The following is a 17,212-nucleotide window of genomic DNA, read 5'->3' as shown; positions in this document are numbered from 1 at the left end:
ATTTATAATTTGTTAACCAAACATAGTAATGAAATCATTGTTACATTACATTACAACATACCAAACGGAGCCTAAGAGTATGTGGACATCATGAAAGCAGTAAGGATTAAAACCTTATATAAGTTATGTTATATCTAATAAGAATCGACGAAGGCAACAAATAAACTACAAAGAGTAAAAAAACTCATTAAAGGTATCGCTAACACAAACAACAAATAAAACATATATTGCTCGTAACTTAAATTTAGAGAAGCAACTTTAGTCCAAACTTCACCATTCAAATCATCTCGAATTTTTGGATCTAAGTCATTTCTCTTGCAATCCCGCAGATCTTGTGTTCTATGGATAAGATTTACCATTTCAGCTCTTGATAAACTAGAAATGTTGCCAATGAAAAGATTATAAACAATCGATTAAGTTCAAATGGATTAAAAGGTCGACAAAGTATATGAAATCCAACGAGAAAAAAGTTAACAAAAAAAGAAACAAACTAGGAGAACAGGGTGGGAGAAAGAAGGAAGACAAGCATTTTTCTTTCTCGTCAATTAGACAACAACAAAACAAATCTACAAGATGCCCCTAATTCTCTAATGCTCAAAAGAAATGAAGAAAAAGATAGTCGATGATGACGGTGGAACACTGTGGATTGAAGAAGATAGAGGAAAAAGTATGTTGATTAACAAGATTTTTACTCTCTATTTCATAGTATAATATTAACTTTAATATTTACAAATAAGAAAAAATTTAGATGTGTCTAACAGAAAATGTAAACAGATTGTTATTTAATTATTTTTATGATGTGTTACTAATATAATGATAAAAAAACCTATTAAAATAAAATAACATGTTAATTAAAAAAATTGTGTGCAGAAGCGTTATCGGCAAATATCAAGAAAGCAGTAGCACAATAGCATTTACACAACACTAAAATTAATAGAAATGGATCGATAATTTCTCATCTTTACAGATGACTCCATTTTGTTAGGGAGAGTTGATGAAGAAGAAGTAAGTATGATCAAGGAGATTCTGGGTCGGTATGAACAGGTATCCAGCCAGAAGATTAACTTTGAAAAATCAGAATTCTTTTTCAGTAGCGAATTTTCACACTAATTTTGATTATGACAAAAATACTTAAAGAAATTAATATTCCTATAATTAATAACACATTAAAATTAAATGTTGATTTATTTGGACTAATGTGTTTGTTAAGTGTATGATTGATTAAGTGTATTTAAGAAAGAAATAATCAAAGGCCTTAAGAATGGATCAAAGACCCAAAGATCAACTTCAGCCCAATAGCTGGAAGGATCCAGAAGTTAAAAGCCATACTTAAATGAAGAATGATTCCGGAAGACAGAAGATCAAGGCACAAGAAACAAGATCAATGTTGAATATAGACCTCTGGCATTTGCATCACCAAATAAGGAAAGAAGCAGAAGCTCCAGACGGCTTGTCCCCTGGTCAATTTAGAATCTTTGCCTCATTTGGTTAGACAATTAGACTGCATCTGCTAAGATTCAGAAGCGTGGCATCTCGAAGACAGAACAGAAACAAGAAGAACAACACCTGGCTAAGTACACTGGCTACTGAGGATGAAAGCGATAGAAGAGTCGTTTCCCTCCAATGGTTATTTGGATTTTGAAATAATCAGCCTCAAAGTGTCACTATAAAAGCCCCATCAATTGTTTCATTTGGACTTGAACATCAACGCTGAATTCAAGAGAGAATCATTATTGACGTTCAAAAATCAAAGCAAAAATCTATACACACTTATTGTATTCATTTGTGTAATAGCTCTAAGTTCTTTCACTGTGTTATGAGTTAGAACAAAACTATCAATAACTTAGAAAAGTTCAGAAGCTCTTCTGTTTACTTCTATTATAAGTGAATAGTAAGAGAAGTAGATAGATAGTTGAGTGCTGAGTGTAAAGGAATGTACTTTACAGAGACTATTTATCTATTATAAAGGTTTATCCTCTACTTGTTGGAAAGAGTTCACTAGTGGACTAAAACCCAGAAGAAGGTATTCTGGGGACTGAGTGTAGGTAGGAGGCTGGACCAGTATAAATCACTGCGTATATATTGTTGGTCCCTTGTAAGGTTGCAAGTATAGTTCCAAGGGGGGGTTAGGAACTATTTAAACTTTTTTGCAATTAAGGCGGACTTCTTTTTCTAAGGAAAAATGTTTTAACAGCGGCGCTGAGTAAACAGCAAGATACTGGCTTAGTCAACTGGTGACTAGGTCAGTTTCTTAGCTTGAGTCAGGAGATAGCACTTAGAGTCTATTCCTGAGCTCAGATGTTCAACGCGCACAACTCTACTTGACCTCTTTACTTGGTCAGTTTTTGGTTATTTTAAGCAAGCAATATATATAAGGAGTTAAAGGTAAGAAATACTTCACTCAGCAGATTTATCCAGGTTCGGCTTCTTCTAAGCCTACGTCCTGTCCCCGAAACACGTTCCGAGATTTCGAATCCTCTACTGAGCTCTTTAAAGGTAGAGCCTCAAACCTTTTACAATCTTAGCAACTGAGTATGATAAGAGTACCTTCCTCTATACCTCTACTCAATCCTAATCTCTCGCTGCGTACTAAAACCGAGTACTCAGCCTCTCCTTTCTATCTCTAAAAATGATAAGTGTTTTTTCCTATACAATGATTTGCTAAGACACTTTAGACGATTGAAACAATCACTCTAGACTTTTACACAAATGTATGAATTGTAGTGTAAGATTTGCTTTGCTTCTTTGCTTGCAGAACTTGTGTAGAAATTTGGTCAGCGTAATGGCTTGATCAAGTTCTGTGTTGAGTGAAGCTTCTAATGGCACTATTTATAGAGACGTCTGGGCATCGGTCATTTCGAATTTCGAAATAACCGTTGGAGGGAAACGGCTACATGTCGTTGTCATCCTGACTTGCTCAGAGCTCTCGGCCAATCAGAATTGTGTATCTTCTGTCCTCGGTCAGCTCAGCAGACTGTCTCTCCTTTTATGGTAAAGTCAACTGGACAGCATACTGTGTCGTCTGAACTTTACCCAAAGTAGAAATACTTTGTCTGGAAGTTTTCATTTGCCAGCTGCTGTCTTGTACGCTTTGTCGAGACTACTTAGTAGCTTCATCTTGAAGTTGTTCCCGAAGGTCTTCTAGATCCTTCTTTTGCTGAGTTGCGTTTTGTTCAAAACGGCAACGTCTTGACAAACGCGGGCCGAGTTGTACTGAGTTGTTTGACTTGGGCCTTGACTTCCGTATTGGGCTTGGGCCTTCTAATTCTTGTGTCTTATAAACAATTTAACTCAACATTGAACAAACACATTAGTAGAATAAATCAAAGCATTTAAACTTAGTGTGTTTAGAATATGTATTTTAATTATACTTAAACAATTTTGTCAAATCAAAATTTATGTGGAAAGGTGTTTCAACAAACTCCCCCATTTTGATGTTGGCAAAACTATTCAGTGAGGAACTCAGTATGAGCTCCCCCATGATAGTTGACCTTTTATAACTTGGCAAACTCCCCCGTAAGGGTTGAGCTACTGACTTAGTTTTACTCTAAACATTTAAAGGTTTAATTCGAGTAAGTCTAAGGTCAGTTTATAGATTTAGGTCAGCTTATTAAACATATTCTATTTACTCAGTATAAAGCGGAAGGTTTGATCATATAGAGTGCGCTGAGTAATTTGTTGTTCAATGGATACTTAACAAACAATGTTTTATAAGCACATAGGACAATGTCAAACATGTTATCAGCATTTGATTCATTCAATAAAATTTATAAGTATAAAACATAGCTGATTTAATTGAAGATACGTAATGACTCAGTACACAGTAACATATATCATAACTCAAGAATAGGAATAAAAGATGCAGATATGATATATAGATAGTAGTCAGTGGTTACACAACAAAACTTATAGATAAGGCATGTAGATTACATCTGACTTAGTCTATACTGAGCTAGCCTGTCTATTTCTTTTTCTTGTGTTGAGACTGACTTCGCTCATGCTGAGCTCTAGCTGTTTTATCTTTCTCCCTCGTTTTGTCAGCATCAGGAGGAGGAAGTTTGAAAGCATCAGTTAAGACAGCTCGAGTCAGTTCTTTAGACAGCTCCTTAAGTTTGTCAGCGCTTTCATTGACGCCGTCAAAAATTGCAACTCCATCAGTTGATACCTCTGCGGGTATGTTGAAGTCAGCTGAACTGAGCATATTGACGCTAAACGCTTGAGCTTTGCCTTGCCAGATGAGAGCTTCAGTAAGACCAGCAAAGATTTGGTGAAAGGTCTTCAAAAGAGCTGTGTCGTAATACTGACGTTGAATGTTGTTATGACGAATGTGGTTGAAAGTTTGTTGGATGATCGTCTTCATCTCATGCTGTTTCAGCGCGTCAGTATCCATCTCTTGCTTATTCAAATTAAGCAAGCGAATAGCCTCACCTATTTGCTCGATTGAGCACTGATTGTAAGAGACCATTTGCTCATTTGTCTTAAGTTGCTCGGTGTGAAGCTGAGCAAAAAGCATCTTTACTTCAGATGAGGTGGCATAGTCGGTGTTTACAGCTGACAATTTCTGAACTTGTTGTTGTAAAGAGTTCAAGTGTTGCACGGTTGTCAGCTGAATCTCAGCCAGCTTGTCTATTGAATCCTGCTTAGCTTGTTGTGCTTGAAAAGATATGATGACGTTCAGCAAGTCCTTGAGTCCCTTAACTTCATTGAGAAGCTGAGTGACTTGGGAGAGCTGAGTAGTCTCAATAGATGAAGACCCAGCAGCAGGAGGAGTAGATTGTTGAAGGTCTCGGATTAATGCTTGCACTGAGTCAATGATCTTTTTGCCGGTCTCAGTGGCATTCAGATAGCTTTGTGAGCCTTCAGGGACATCAGTGTGACCGAAAGGAAGAGGAGTGAAAGGAGTGACCTGGTCAGTGACTGGAATAGCATTCTCAATCTGCACTTGAGTTTCTGGGATAGTTGATTGATCGGCAGAGAGTCGAGTTTGAGAAGTGCTAATCCGAATACTGTCTGTTCTGACGGCAGAAGTGTGTGGAGTCAGCACCATGCTTGAAGAAATTGCATGAACAGTAATCGGCTCAACCTGACTGGTTGAGGTGGCGGAAGCATTTTGGTCGGCATGTTCCTGTTGAGAAGAAACAGAGGCTTGCTTTTCTAATGGCGCCGATGTAGTGGAAGTTGGTTGGCGTTTGAAAAATGTTAGCTTTATTGAGGAGGGATCCTTAGTTGTCTTTGAAATGGTAAAGTCAGGAAGAGTTGGTGGTGGCACAAAATCTTCACTGACAGGCTTCTCACTGGCCTTAACCAACTTTCGTCTTCTCCGAGGTGGAGTGACAGTTTGAGTAGCATCTCTTGAGTGAGAAGGAGAAGATTCATGTTGCTCATCATGAGGCTGGCCAGCTTGATCTTGGACTAGATCAACATTGTGTTGATCAAGTACTTGCTCATCTTCAGCAGCAAACCCAGCATTGGCCTGCTCAGTTTCATGCTCACTTGCTGTCTCCTCAGAGTCCTCAGCGTCATCCTACCCGCTGGCCTCTTTTTCTTCTTCTTCGGTACTGTCACCATCAAGTTCTTCCTCAACTTGAGAGATGAAGTGATCATCTAGTTGTACCTCATGTTCTTCGGACTCAGCTAATGTACCTTGACACTGAGTGAAGTGAGAGTCACCCGGTACAACGAAATCAGTTGGTATAGAGTTGAGGGGAGTCAGTGTAGAAGGTTTCTGCTTCTTCTGAGGTTGCTCATCAGTTTCCTCAGTTCCAGGCTCACCTTGCCTTCTTCGTTTCTCAGCTGACTTTCCAGATGACTTCTGCCTTTTTGCTGGAGACTCAACATTTTTGGAAGGAGTCTCAGCAGTTTTCCTTTTGCGGGAAGCTGGGGCCTTAGTCCTTCGCCCTTTCTTTGGCTCAGCAGTTCCCTCAGCTGTGCCAGCAGCAGCAGCAGCAGCTTTACCTTTCTTCAAAGGCTGTCCAAACTTTAATGCTCTCAGCGAGGAAGCTCTGATCTCAGTTCCTCGAGTCATCTCCTCACCTTCGAGGTCAATTTTATGGTCGATGAGGATTCTGGTGATGAGTGATCCAAGCCGCATCGTGCCAGTGCTTCGAAGGAAACCGGCAACGAGAAAGACTGGCATGTTGATGGGAGTGTACGTCAGCATATGCCATATAAAGCATTGCTCGAAATTAGTTGCTGATGTAGTGCAGTTGATCTTTGGGTAGATAAAATAGGTCAGCAAATAATGAGCCATCTTATGGTGCTGACCCATTGATGAAGCTGAGACTTCTCCTGAGTGACCCTCAGGTTTGCAAAAGTTGTGTTCATACCCAGTGCCATCCTGATCTCCCGATCTTCTCAGCCTTGATCCCTCAGTTTTTAGCTTTAGAAGATTTCCTATGTAGAGAGGGTTGATGAAGATGGGTTTCTCTTTCACCACAGTGCACAGGTAGTCAGTGTTGTCATTTGCAACTTTGAGGTTGTGGTAGAATTCCCTCACAAGGTCAGGGTAAGTATAATCCCTAACTGAAAATAGTCCAGTCCATCCATTCTGTGAAATCCACTCGCAGAACGGTTGTTCATTTTGCACGAAGTTTTCAGAGACCCATCTTGAGGGCTCAACTTTCCATTCGCGGACATTCTCAAAGACCTTGGAATAGGTCCTGACCTTTACGGGTTTTCCCTGACCAGAGGTTTGGCCAGCTTGTCCTTTGCTGGGTGTTGGAGGATTCCTTGTAGGTTCATCGGAGCTGGACTTTTGGTGGCCGGCACCGGAGGTATTGTAGGAAACCTTAGTCATGGTTTTAGGATGGGAAAGCTTAGATGGATTTTTAGAGAGAAGGAATTTTCTTGGCTTGAGAGTTCGATAAGCGTAAAGAATAAAAATGGGGAATTTCCCATTATTTATAGAGGAAATGTGTGGTGTGGATTTAATCGAATCCATGTGTCAGTTTTGCCTCGGGATTTTGAACCGACAAAGATCCTGGCATTTATGACACATACGGCGTATACGTCATCCTAGGGCTATACGCGTGCTATTGCATTTATTCTAACAGATATAACACTCAGCGTTTAGAATACTAATCGTTTGATATTCTGAGTGGTCAGTATTGCATAAAGAGATGATTTTTTAAGTTTAAGTTTACACTAATTTACTCAGTGTGCAAGTTTACTCAGTATTTGATTGTTCAGTCAGTTTCGATGAGTTACTTAGCAAACAATCAATCATTTAGCATAGTAATTCACTCAGCATGCATATTCATTTAGTTCAGGAATTTACTGAAGAGGATTAAACATACCAATAGCTTCTCTCAGTATGCTGAACTGCTCACGGGCCAGTGGCTTCGTGAAGATATCCGCAAGCTGTTCGTCCGTTGGGACAAAGGTCAGCTTGATCTCACCCTTGAGTACATGGTCTCTAATGAAGTGATGTCTGATGCTGACATGCTTCATTCTGCTGTGTTGAATTGGGTTCTTTGAAAGATCAATTGCACTTTTGTTGTCACATTTGACTTCAATTGTCTTCGTTTGAACACCATAGTCTTCACGCTGTTGCTTAATCCATAGGACTTGAGCAACACAATGACCAGCAGCAATGTACTCAGCTTTAGTGGTAGACAAGGCTACTGATGCCTGCTTTTTGCTGAACCAGGATACAAGACAGCTTCCCAAGAAGTGACATCCTCCAGAGGTGCTTTTACGTTCCAGCTTATCCCGTCCATAGTCAGCGTCAGTGTATCCGATGAGTGTAAAATCATGAGTATTTGGATACCATAAACCTGCGTTCACTAAGCTTTGCAAATATCTAAGGATTCTTTTTACAGCAATGTAATGAGATTCCTTAGGGTTAGATTGATATCTAGCACAGTAGCATACTGAAAACTGAATGTCCGGTCTACTGGCTGTTAAGTAAAGTAGAGAGCCTATCATACCTCGATATAATTTGCTGTCTACTGACTTACCATTCTCGTCAGTGCAGAGGACAGTGTCAATGCCCATAGGAGTGGATATTGGCTTGCAATTCTCCAAGTCATATTTCTTTAATATCTCCTTGGCATATTTGGCTTGACTGATGAATATGCCATTCTTTCCTTGTTTAATTTGAAGACCGAGGAAGAAGTTGAGTTCTCCCATCATGGACATTTCAAACTCAGTCTGCATTTGTTTGCTAAACTCCTTGCACATTGATTCGTTAGTTGCACCAAATATTATATCATCAACATAAATTTGGGCCAGCAGGGTATCTTTACCCTTTTTCTTAATGAATAAGGTTGTATCAGCTTTGCCCCTGACGTAATTTCTAGTCAGCAGAAAACTGGTAAGCCTCTCATGCCAAGCACGTGGTGCTTGCTTGAGGCCGTATAGAGCCTTTTTGAGTTTATAAACGTGGTTAGGGAATTTAGGGTCCTCAAAACCTGGAGGTTGATTAACATAAACCTCCTCGTTTATAACTCCATTAAGAAATGCACTTTTGACATCCATTTGGAATAATTTAAAGTTCATGTAAGATGCATATGCACATAGAATTCTAATTGCCTCTAGCCTTGCCACTGGGGCAAATGTCTCACCGTAGTCAATACCTTCTTGCTGACTGTAGCCCTGAGCTACAAGCCTTGCTTTATTCCTGACTACATTCCCTTGTTCATCCATCTTGTTTCTGAAGACCCATCTTGTTCCAATGGTCTTTTGACTCTTTGGATGAGGCACTAGCTCCCATACATCGTTTCTTCTGAATTGATCGAGCTCCTCTTGCATTGCGTTCATCCAGAATTCATCATACTCAGCTTCAGCGAAATTCTTCGGTTCTTGAACTGAGACGAAGGCAACATTGCTGAGGTACTTCTTGAGTTGATTCCTAGTCATCAGGGTATTCCCAGCAGAATCAAGGATTGCACTTTCTGAGTGCCCTCTTGGAATCCTTATCTCTTTAGGTAGATTTATGTCTTATGCTGTCTGTGTTTCAGCAATCTCTGCAGAAGTAGATGGGTCAGTAAAAGTAATCTTAGGTTCACTCTTACTCTTGGTCAGCCTTTTCGTGAATGACTCAGTAGCTGGTTCTTGGTCAGCAGTGGTTACTGAGTGTGGATCATCTTCGGTCAGCGGCTGGTATCTACCTGCAGGGTCAGTTTCGTCGAACTCTACATGTACTGGGTCTTCTAAAACTTGAGTTCGCTTATTAAAAACTCCGTATGCTTTGCTGTTTGTTGAGTAGCCCAAAAAGATAGCCTCATCAGCTTTTGAATCAAACTTTGCTAAGCTATCTTTGGTATTTAAAATAAAACATCTACAGCCAAAGGCACGAAAGTATCCAATATTGGGCTTTCGTCCTTTCCAAAGTTCATAGGGGGTTTTCTTGAGTATAGGTCTAACTAGAGCCCTATTAAGAATATAGCACGATGTGTTAACAGCCTCTCCCCAAAAATACTTTGGAAGCCTATGCTCATCCAACATTGTCCTGGCTATTTCAACCAGAGTTCTTTTCTTCCTTTCTACAACCCCATTTTGCTGAGGTGTTCTAGGAGCAGAAAAATTGTGGTCAATGCCGCTGGCTTCACAGAATTCAACAAACTTTTGGTTTTTGAATTCTCCACCATTATCACTACGGATGTGAGCTAATTTTAGGTCTTTTTCATTTTCAATTTTTCTAACCAAATTTGAAAATGTCTCAAAGGTTTCATCCTTGCTGGTCAGCAAGATGACCCACGTATACCGAGAGAAGTCATCTACAATGACCAAGGAAAATCTTCTTCCACCCAGACTCAGCGGCTGGACTGGACCAAAGAGATCCAAGTGTAGTAACTCTAACGGACGTTTAGTTTGATACAATATTTTTGCTGTGAAAAGATTGTTTGGTTTGTTTTCCAGCTTGGCAAGCGTGGCATAATTGATCTTTTTCAAATTTAAGTTCGGGCAGTCCCTCAACCAATTGCTTTCTTGCTAATTTGGCCAGGAGGTCCATGCTTACATGACCAAGTCTCTTGTGCCATAGCCAGGAATTCTCTTCCTTTGATACTAAGCACACAGTTTTTGAAAACTTTTTCTCTAAGTCTAGCATAAAGACATTATCTATTCGAGGGGCAATTAATATTAACTCATTTGTTTTACCCTCGTATATTTTACATCCAGTAGCATCAAATATAACTTTTCTCCCATTGTCACATAGTTGAGCTACGCTGAGTAAGTTATATTTGAGTCCGCTGAATAGGGAGACAGATTCAATAGTAGGATTGCCTCCGATGGTTCCTGACCCTACTATCTTACCCTTCTTGTTGTCTCCAAAACTTATGCTCCCTCCTCGTTTACGCTCAAACGTGATGAACTGAGTTTCATCACCCGTCATATGCCTTGAACATGCGCTGTCAATATACCACATCTTTAACTTCTCGGCACATCTCAGGCTTACCTGCATTGTAACTAGTTACTTTTAGGTACCCAATTCTTTTTGGGTCCTTGCTTGTTAGGTGCAACAGGTAAAGTATCATATTTTATTTTATGGCGACATACATGGACAGTATGGCCATTCTTTCCATAAAAGTCACAGCTGACCTTCTGTTTAGGATGTTTCACTGACTTGTCAGCACCCCAGTGCTGAGCGTGCCAGCACACCTTAGTGGTGTGTCCTAACTTCCCACAAAAGTCACACTGGACTTTTCACTGGGGATTCCATCTCTGATGAGTACCTTGGTACTGAGTTCTCAGAGGACTGTTTCTTTTATTTGGAACCTTCAGTTGGTTCTGGATAGCTGTGACGTCCTTACTCAGTTTCTTTGAAACTGAATGGACCTCAGAGACAGACTCATGTATGATCTTCATGTTATCATGCAAAGTTGTATTGTCCTGAAGAAGGAATCTGAGGTCACTCAGTTTGACCTCTTCCACTTCGTCACAGCGCCTGCTGAGTGCTCTAACTTTCTTATTACACTTCTTAACAAGTGTATAGAGATCACTCAGGGCATTAACCATATCGTTTCTGAGCTGGGGAAGAGAAATTACCTAATTTGATTGCTCCTCGTCATCTGATAGGTCAGCATGCTCAGAGACGCATGGCTCAGCAAGTTCGTAAGCCATGAAGCATATCTTCACTGACTCGGTGGTCTCAGTTTCTGTAGATGAAGACTCATCACTGTCGCTCCAAGTAGCCACCATTGCCTTCTTCCCACTCTTCTTGTCTTTCCTCAGTGTGGGGCAGTTTGACTTAATATGGCCAGTTTGATGGCACTCAAAGCATGTAATGGGCTTTGAGCTGTCCTTTTTGTATTTGATGTCGCTTGAGTCAGCTTTATACTTATCAAACTTTCTGTAAGGCTTCTTAGAGTATTTGTCATTTTTCCTGAATAGCCTTTTCCTCTTCCTTGTGAACATAGCCATCTCCTCATCATCAGTTGAGCTCCCGTCAGTGGAGTCAGCTTTCATGACAAGGGATTTTTGCTTCTTGTCTTCAGATTTTTCCTTCACCTCGAAGTTCTTCATAGATATCTCATGGGTCAGCAATGAACCGATGAGTTCGTCATATTTGTAGGTGGTTAAATCCTGAGCTTCCTCAACTGCTGTCTTCTTTTCTTGCCAATCTTTAGGAAGACTCCTGAGTATCTTTTTGACTTGTTCTTCCTCAGTGAAGATTTTTCCAAGTCTCTTGAGCTCATTAATGATGTTGGTGAACCTTGCATTCATGTTTGAAATGCCCTCATCATTGTTCATCTCGAACAGCTCGTACAGTCTCATCTGCTGATTCACCTTGGACTCTTTTACTTTATTTGTTCCCTCGTAGGTGACTTCCAGCTTTCTCCAGATCTCTTGTGCCGACTCACAACCTGAGATTTTATTATATTCTGCAGCATCGAGCGCACAGTGAAGCATATTGATAGCCGAAGCATGGTTTTGGAGCTCCTTAATCCTCTGTCCATTTGGCCTCAGCTTTTACAACTGTTTGGCCAGCCACAACTTCGACAGGTACAAATGGGCCTTGGACTATAGATAGCCAGGCACTCATGTTTGTAGCCTGAATGAAATTTTTCATCCTATTCTTCCAGAAGGTATAGTTTGACCCGAAGAATAGGGGAGGCCTAGTAATGGACAGCCCCTCAGGCAGTATCTGAGTTGTCTGGTTTCCAGGGAGAAACCGAGTGCTGTTTTCGCCCATGGTAGGGATCAGCTCAAGGTTGTTAGACCTTTTACAGTGAGCTTTTAAGCTCTGATACCACTTGTTGGTCCCTTGTAAGGTTGCAAGTATAGTTCCAAGGGGGGGTTAGGAACTATTTAAACTTTTTTGCAATTAAGGCGGACTTCTTTTTCTAAGGAAAAAGGTTTTAACAGATACTGGCTTAGTCAACTGGTGACTAGGTCAGTTTCTTAGCTTGAGTCAGGAGATAGCACTTAGAGTCTATTCCTGAGCTCAGATGTTCAACGCGCACAACTCTACTTGACCTCTTTACTTGGTCAGTTTTTGGTTATTTTAAGCAAGCAATATATATAAGGAGTTAAAGGTAAGAAATACTTCACTCAGCAGATTTATCCAGGTTCGGCTTCTTCTAAGCCTACGTCCTGTCCCCGGAACACGTTCCGAGATTTCGAATCCTCTACTGAGCTCTTTAAAGGTAGAGCCTCAAACCTTTTACAATCTTAGCAACTGAGTATGATAAGAGTACCTTCCTCTATACCTCTACTCAATCCTAATCTCTCGCTGAGTACTAAAACCGAGTACTCAGCCTCTCCTTTCTATCTCTAGAAATGATAAGTGTTTTGTCCTATACAATGATTTTCTAAGACACTTTAGACGATTGAAACAATCACTCTAGACTTTTACACAAATGTATGAATTGTAGTGTAAGATTTGCTTTGCTTCTTTGCTTGCAGAACTTGTGTAGAAATTTGGTCAGCGTAATGGCTTGATCAAGTTCTGTGTTGAGTGAAGCTTCTGATGGCACTATTTATAGAGACGTCTGGGCATCGGTCATTTCGAATTTCGAAATAACCGTTGGAGGGAAACGGCTACATGTCGTTGTCATCCTGACTTGCTCAGAGCTCTCGGCCAATCAGAATTGTGTATCTTCTGTCCTCGGTCAGCTCAGCAGACTGTCTCTCCTTTTATGGTAAAGTCAACTGGACAGCATACTGTGTCGTCTGAACTTTACCCAAAGTAGAAATACTTTGTCTGGAAGTTTTCATTTGCCAGCTGCTGTCTTGTACGCTTTGTCGAGACTACTGAGTAGCTTCATCTTGAAGTTGTTCCCGAAGGTCTTCTAGATCCTTCTTTTGCTGAGTTGCGTTTTTTTCAAAACGGCAACGTCTTGACAAACGTGGGCCGAGTTGTACTGAGTTGTTTGACTTGGGCCTTGACTTCCGTATTGGGCTTGGGCCTTCTAATTCTTGTGTCTTATAAACAATTTAACTCAACATTGAACAAACACATTAGTAGAATAAATCAAAGCATTTAAACTTAGTGTCTTTAGAATATGTATTTTAATTATACTTCAACAATTTTGTCAAATCAAAATTTATGTGGAAAGGTGTTTCAACATATATCACTCTAACCCTTTCTTTCTGATATATTTATATTGCTTGCTTTCATGCTTTATATATATATATATATATATATATATATATATATAACTTGCGCTTCTGACTATTGTATTCAAGAGTGTGTTTAACCAAGTGATAAGCTCATATTTGATCCTAATAAACATACCATGTATGATTTTTTTTTTTTGATGAAAAATGCTTGTATTTTCATTACATGATAGAAGAAGTACAACAAGCAAAATACAACAAAGAAAACATTACACAAGCAGAGGCTAAAGCCAATACAAGATCCACGAAGGGATTAAAAAGATTACAAAAAGCAAATAAAACCATCAAAGGTATAAAAAACATCAAACAATAATATAACATATATTTTTCGTAAATCGAAATCTGTAGAAAAGCATCTGCAATCCAAATTTCATCCTTTAAGCCATTCCGAATATTCGGATCTGACTCCTTTTTTCTGTTGCAACCACGCAGATTTATTGATCCACGGATAAGATAAACCGTTTCCGCTCTTGCTAAATCCGAGAACAGTATAAACGACAGAATAATAGAGAGTAGATACAATTCAAACGGATAATGAAGATCCGATAAAAAATATATGATCAGACAAAACAAAAAACAATAATAATAAAAAATATAAAAACCTAACCCGATAGAAGGAGGGTAAAGGAAGACAAACTTCCTTTATCCTCCTTGTAGTAGGTCAACAAAACAGAGACTTTGACACACAGGAAGGGAAGGGAGGGGAAGGGAAGGGAAGAAAAGAAGAGGGAGGAGATACCATGTATGATTTAAATGGGGCGAATTAAGGCTTGGAATTGCATAAAATGAGGACTAAAAGAGGTTTTATATGCAGATCTAAAAGAAAGGACGAAACAGCTGCCATGTAGCCTGTTTTGCAGGGAAAGCAGATTAGGACCCGACGGACCGGTGGATAAAAGTAAGAAACGCGGAAGACAGCTGAAACAGGGAGGCGATAGCAGGAGTAGCTAAAGTAACATGATGAAAAAAGATCCGGACCTTGAGTGTTCAAGTGTCCAAAGTCAACACCCCTTGATTGAAAGAACAATTTCACCTTTTGCTGAACAATCTAATTTCTGTAATAATTAGTATTATTTTATTTTGGGGAGCCTTTCCTCCTATATATAGCGAACAATAGGTGGAGGAAAGGAAACACTTTTTACTTTTGGGAGAGAAGCTTCATCTTTGGAAGCGGAAACTCTTTCTGAAGGAGCCAACAACCTCCATTAATGGAGAGTTACTACTTATTTTTTGGCTGTTCACTCGGTGCCATGAGTGAGTAGTCTCTTGAATGGGCTAAGCCGGCCTAGGGCTGGAGCTGTAGGTACTCTTAATCTTTTTATGAATGAATGTAGTTTATGCATATGGCATTTAATGATGCTCTTCAATGCATGCTTTTATACTTGTTATCTAGTGTTTATGAATGATGGGAGACTGCTTTCATTCTCACGGATCTATCATTAAATATGTGAAAACTGAAATAGGAATATTAAGGTTTTATATCAAGGGTTTTGTGTAAGGAAATGCTGCTTTATGTTTAATGCAAGAAAGAACCATCTTTAAGGACGCTTGAAGTTGTAGTAAGTCTTAGGATCTTAAGAACACACGAGAGTTGACTTAAGTGAACCTAAAGCAGAAATCTTGACTGTGCCACATTGCATTCATGAATAAATAGACCAAAGTTACTCTATAGCTTAGCTTGTTCCACCTTTTATTGTGAAAAAAAATCAGTATTTTCTAAACGAACTAGTAGAAGATCTGTTTCTCTGTAGCGATTTCTAACCAAGTGTTACAAAACCATTTCCAACTAAGAAAGAAATTACGTTACCACGAACACCCTGTTCTATAAAGTTTTTTAGGTTAAAATTATTCATCAATCCCTGAGGAGACGATACTCTACTTACTAAGATATTACTTGTTTCTAGTGCACTTGCAAGAGTCTACTTATAGGACAACAAATTCTTTGTGTCGTTGCCGGGGATTGAAAGCAACAATTTTATCTGAAAATTTCTATAAAACAAGGTGTTTTTTATCTGTTTGTTCAATAGTGTAGCTGAAGGCAGGTTTTTCTTATAGTCTATGCGTAGAGCTGGACCACCGGCCTTTCCAATCGATCTTGAGCTGGAAAGAACGTGTAGAAGGAATCAGGCGGCAGCTAGACGAGCAAAACAAAGAGAAAGACAAAGACATAGAAGAATGGCTGGTCGTGGAGGAGATTCTCCACCTATGCCTGAAGGTGAAGGTGAAAACAACAATCCCCCAGCCATGAGGATAAAAGATTATTCTAGACCTACCACTGAAGGGTATTCATCATGTATTGTGATGCCTAACGAGGGGAACAACTTGTTCGAAGTCAAGGCATCAATGATACAAATGCTGCAAGCTGCTATCCAGTTTAGTGGGTACCCAAACGAAGACCCAAATGCTCATATTCAAGATTTTGTTACCATGTGTAACACCTTCAGAACGAATAGGGGGGTAGCTGATGATGTAATTAGGTTAAAGTTGTTCCCTTTCTCTTTGAAAGACAATGCAAGAATTTGGTTGAAGAACCTTCTACCCGGATCAATAGCTACCTGACAGGAAATGGCTAGTGCTTTCCTAATGAAATATTTCCCACCACACCAGGATATCAAACTGAGAAATGAGGTGTCTCGTTTCATGCAGGAAGAAGATGAGTCCTTAGTCGAGGCTTGGGAACGTTACAAGGAGCTATTGAGAAGGGTACCGAATCATGGCATTCCTATGTGGATGCAAGTTCAAAACTTTTACAATGGGGTCACCAACACATACAAAATTCAAATCGAATCTATTGCAAATGGTAACCCCGAGGATCTTGAACCACAAGCCATATATGATCTCATTGAAAGAGTACTGAGAACGAGTTACAACTGGCACTCAGTAAGAAGCGATGGAAAAAGGACTCCAGACTCTGATACATTCTCAAAGCTGACAACACAGGTAGAACAGCTTGCGAAGCAGATCAACAAGATAAATGTCTCGTCCATTCACAGTGAACCACCATTCTCCGATGAATGTGACTTCTGTGGTGGTCCCCAGTTCAACATCAACTGTCCATGGGTGAAACAAGGAAAAGCCAACCAAGAACAATGTGACTATGCTGGTTACAATCAAAGAAATCCACCAAATCCCTATTCAAACACGTACAATCCTGTGACAAGGAATCATTCGAACTTTAGGTGGACCCAGCAACAACATCAACAAGAGCAACCGAGATACCAGCAACAACAGGGAGGTCAATACCAAAGACAACCTCAACAGCCATACAAACAGCCTGTTCAGCCCAAGGAGGAGATTGAACCAGACCTGAAGACCATGATGATGCAATTCATGAAGCAAACTCAGGTGTCCATTAAAAATTTGGAAACCCAAGTGCATCAATTGGCGTCATCGTCTTCATCCAAGGGAAAAAGGATTATTCGAAGCAATACTGAGCCTAACACTAAGGGAGATGTCATGGTCATCACACTGAGGTCTGGTAAAGGAAACTTCTAACCCTATGATAACTAACAAGGGTGCTGATATTGCAGGTACTACTAAGAGAGCCGAAAATGTGGAAGAACAGACTGTTCCAGAAGATATCAGGCCAGTTGTTACAGAAAAAAGTCATATCAAATTCAAGAGGAAGCAGGGAAGAAGTACAATCCAC

The 17,212-nt window shown here is 39.9% G+C and overlaps 1 non-coding gene across 1 annotated transcript; it reads right to left on the bottom strand.

Moving 5' to 3' along the window:
• Positions 1–16,176: 16,176 nt before the first annotated feature.
• LOC136204325 (small nucleolar RNA R71) lies at positions 16,177–16,283 on the bottom strand. Its single transcript, XR_010675169.1, has one exon. It is a non-coding gene; the product is annotated as a small nucleolar RNA R71 (small nucleolar RNA).
• Positions 16,284–17,212: the final 929 nt, after the last annotated feature.

This window comes from Euphorbia lathyris, chromosome 8 (assembly GCF_963576675.1).
Source record: "Euphorbia lathyris chromosome 8, ddEupLath1.1, whole genome shotgun sequence".
Taxonomy (NCBI): Eukaryota; Viridiplantae; Streptophyta; class Magnoliopsida; order Malpighiales; family Euphorbiaceae; genus Euphorbia; species Euphorbia lathyris.
This window is presented reverse-complemented; position numbering and strand designations above follow the sequence as displayed.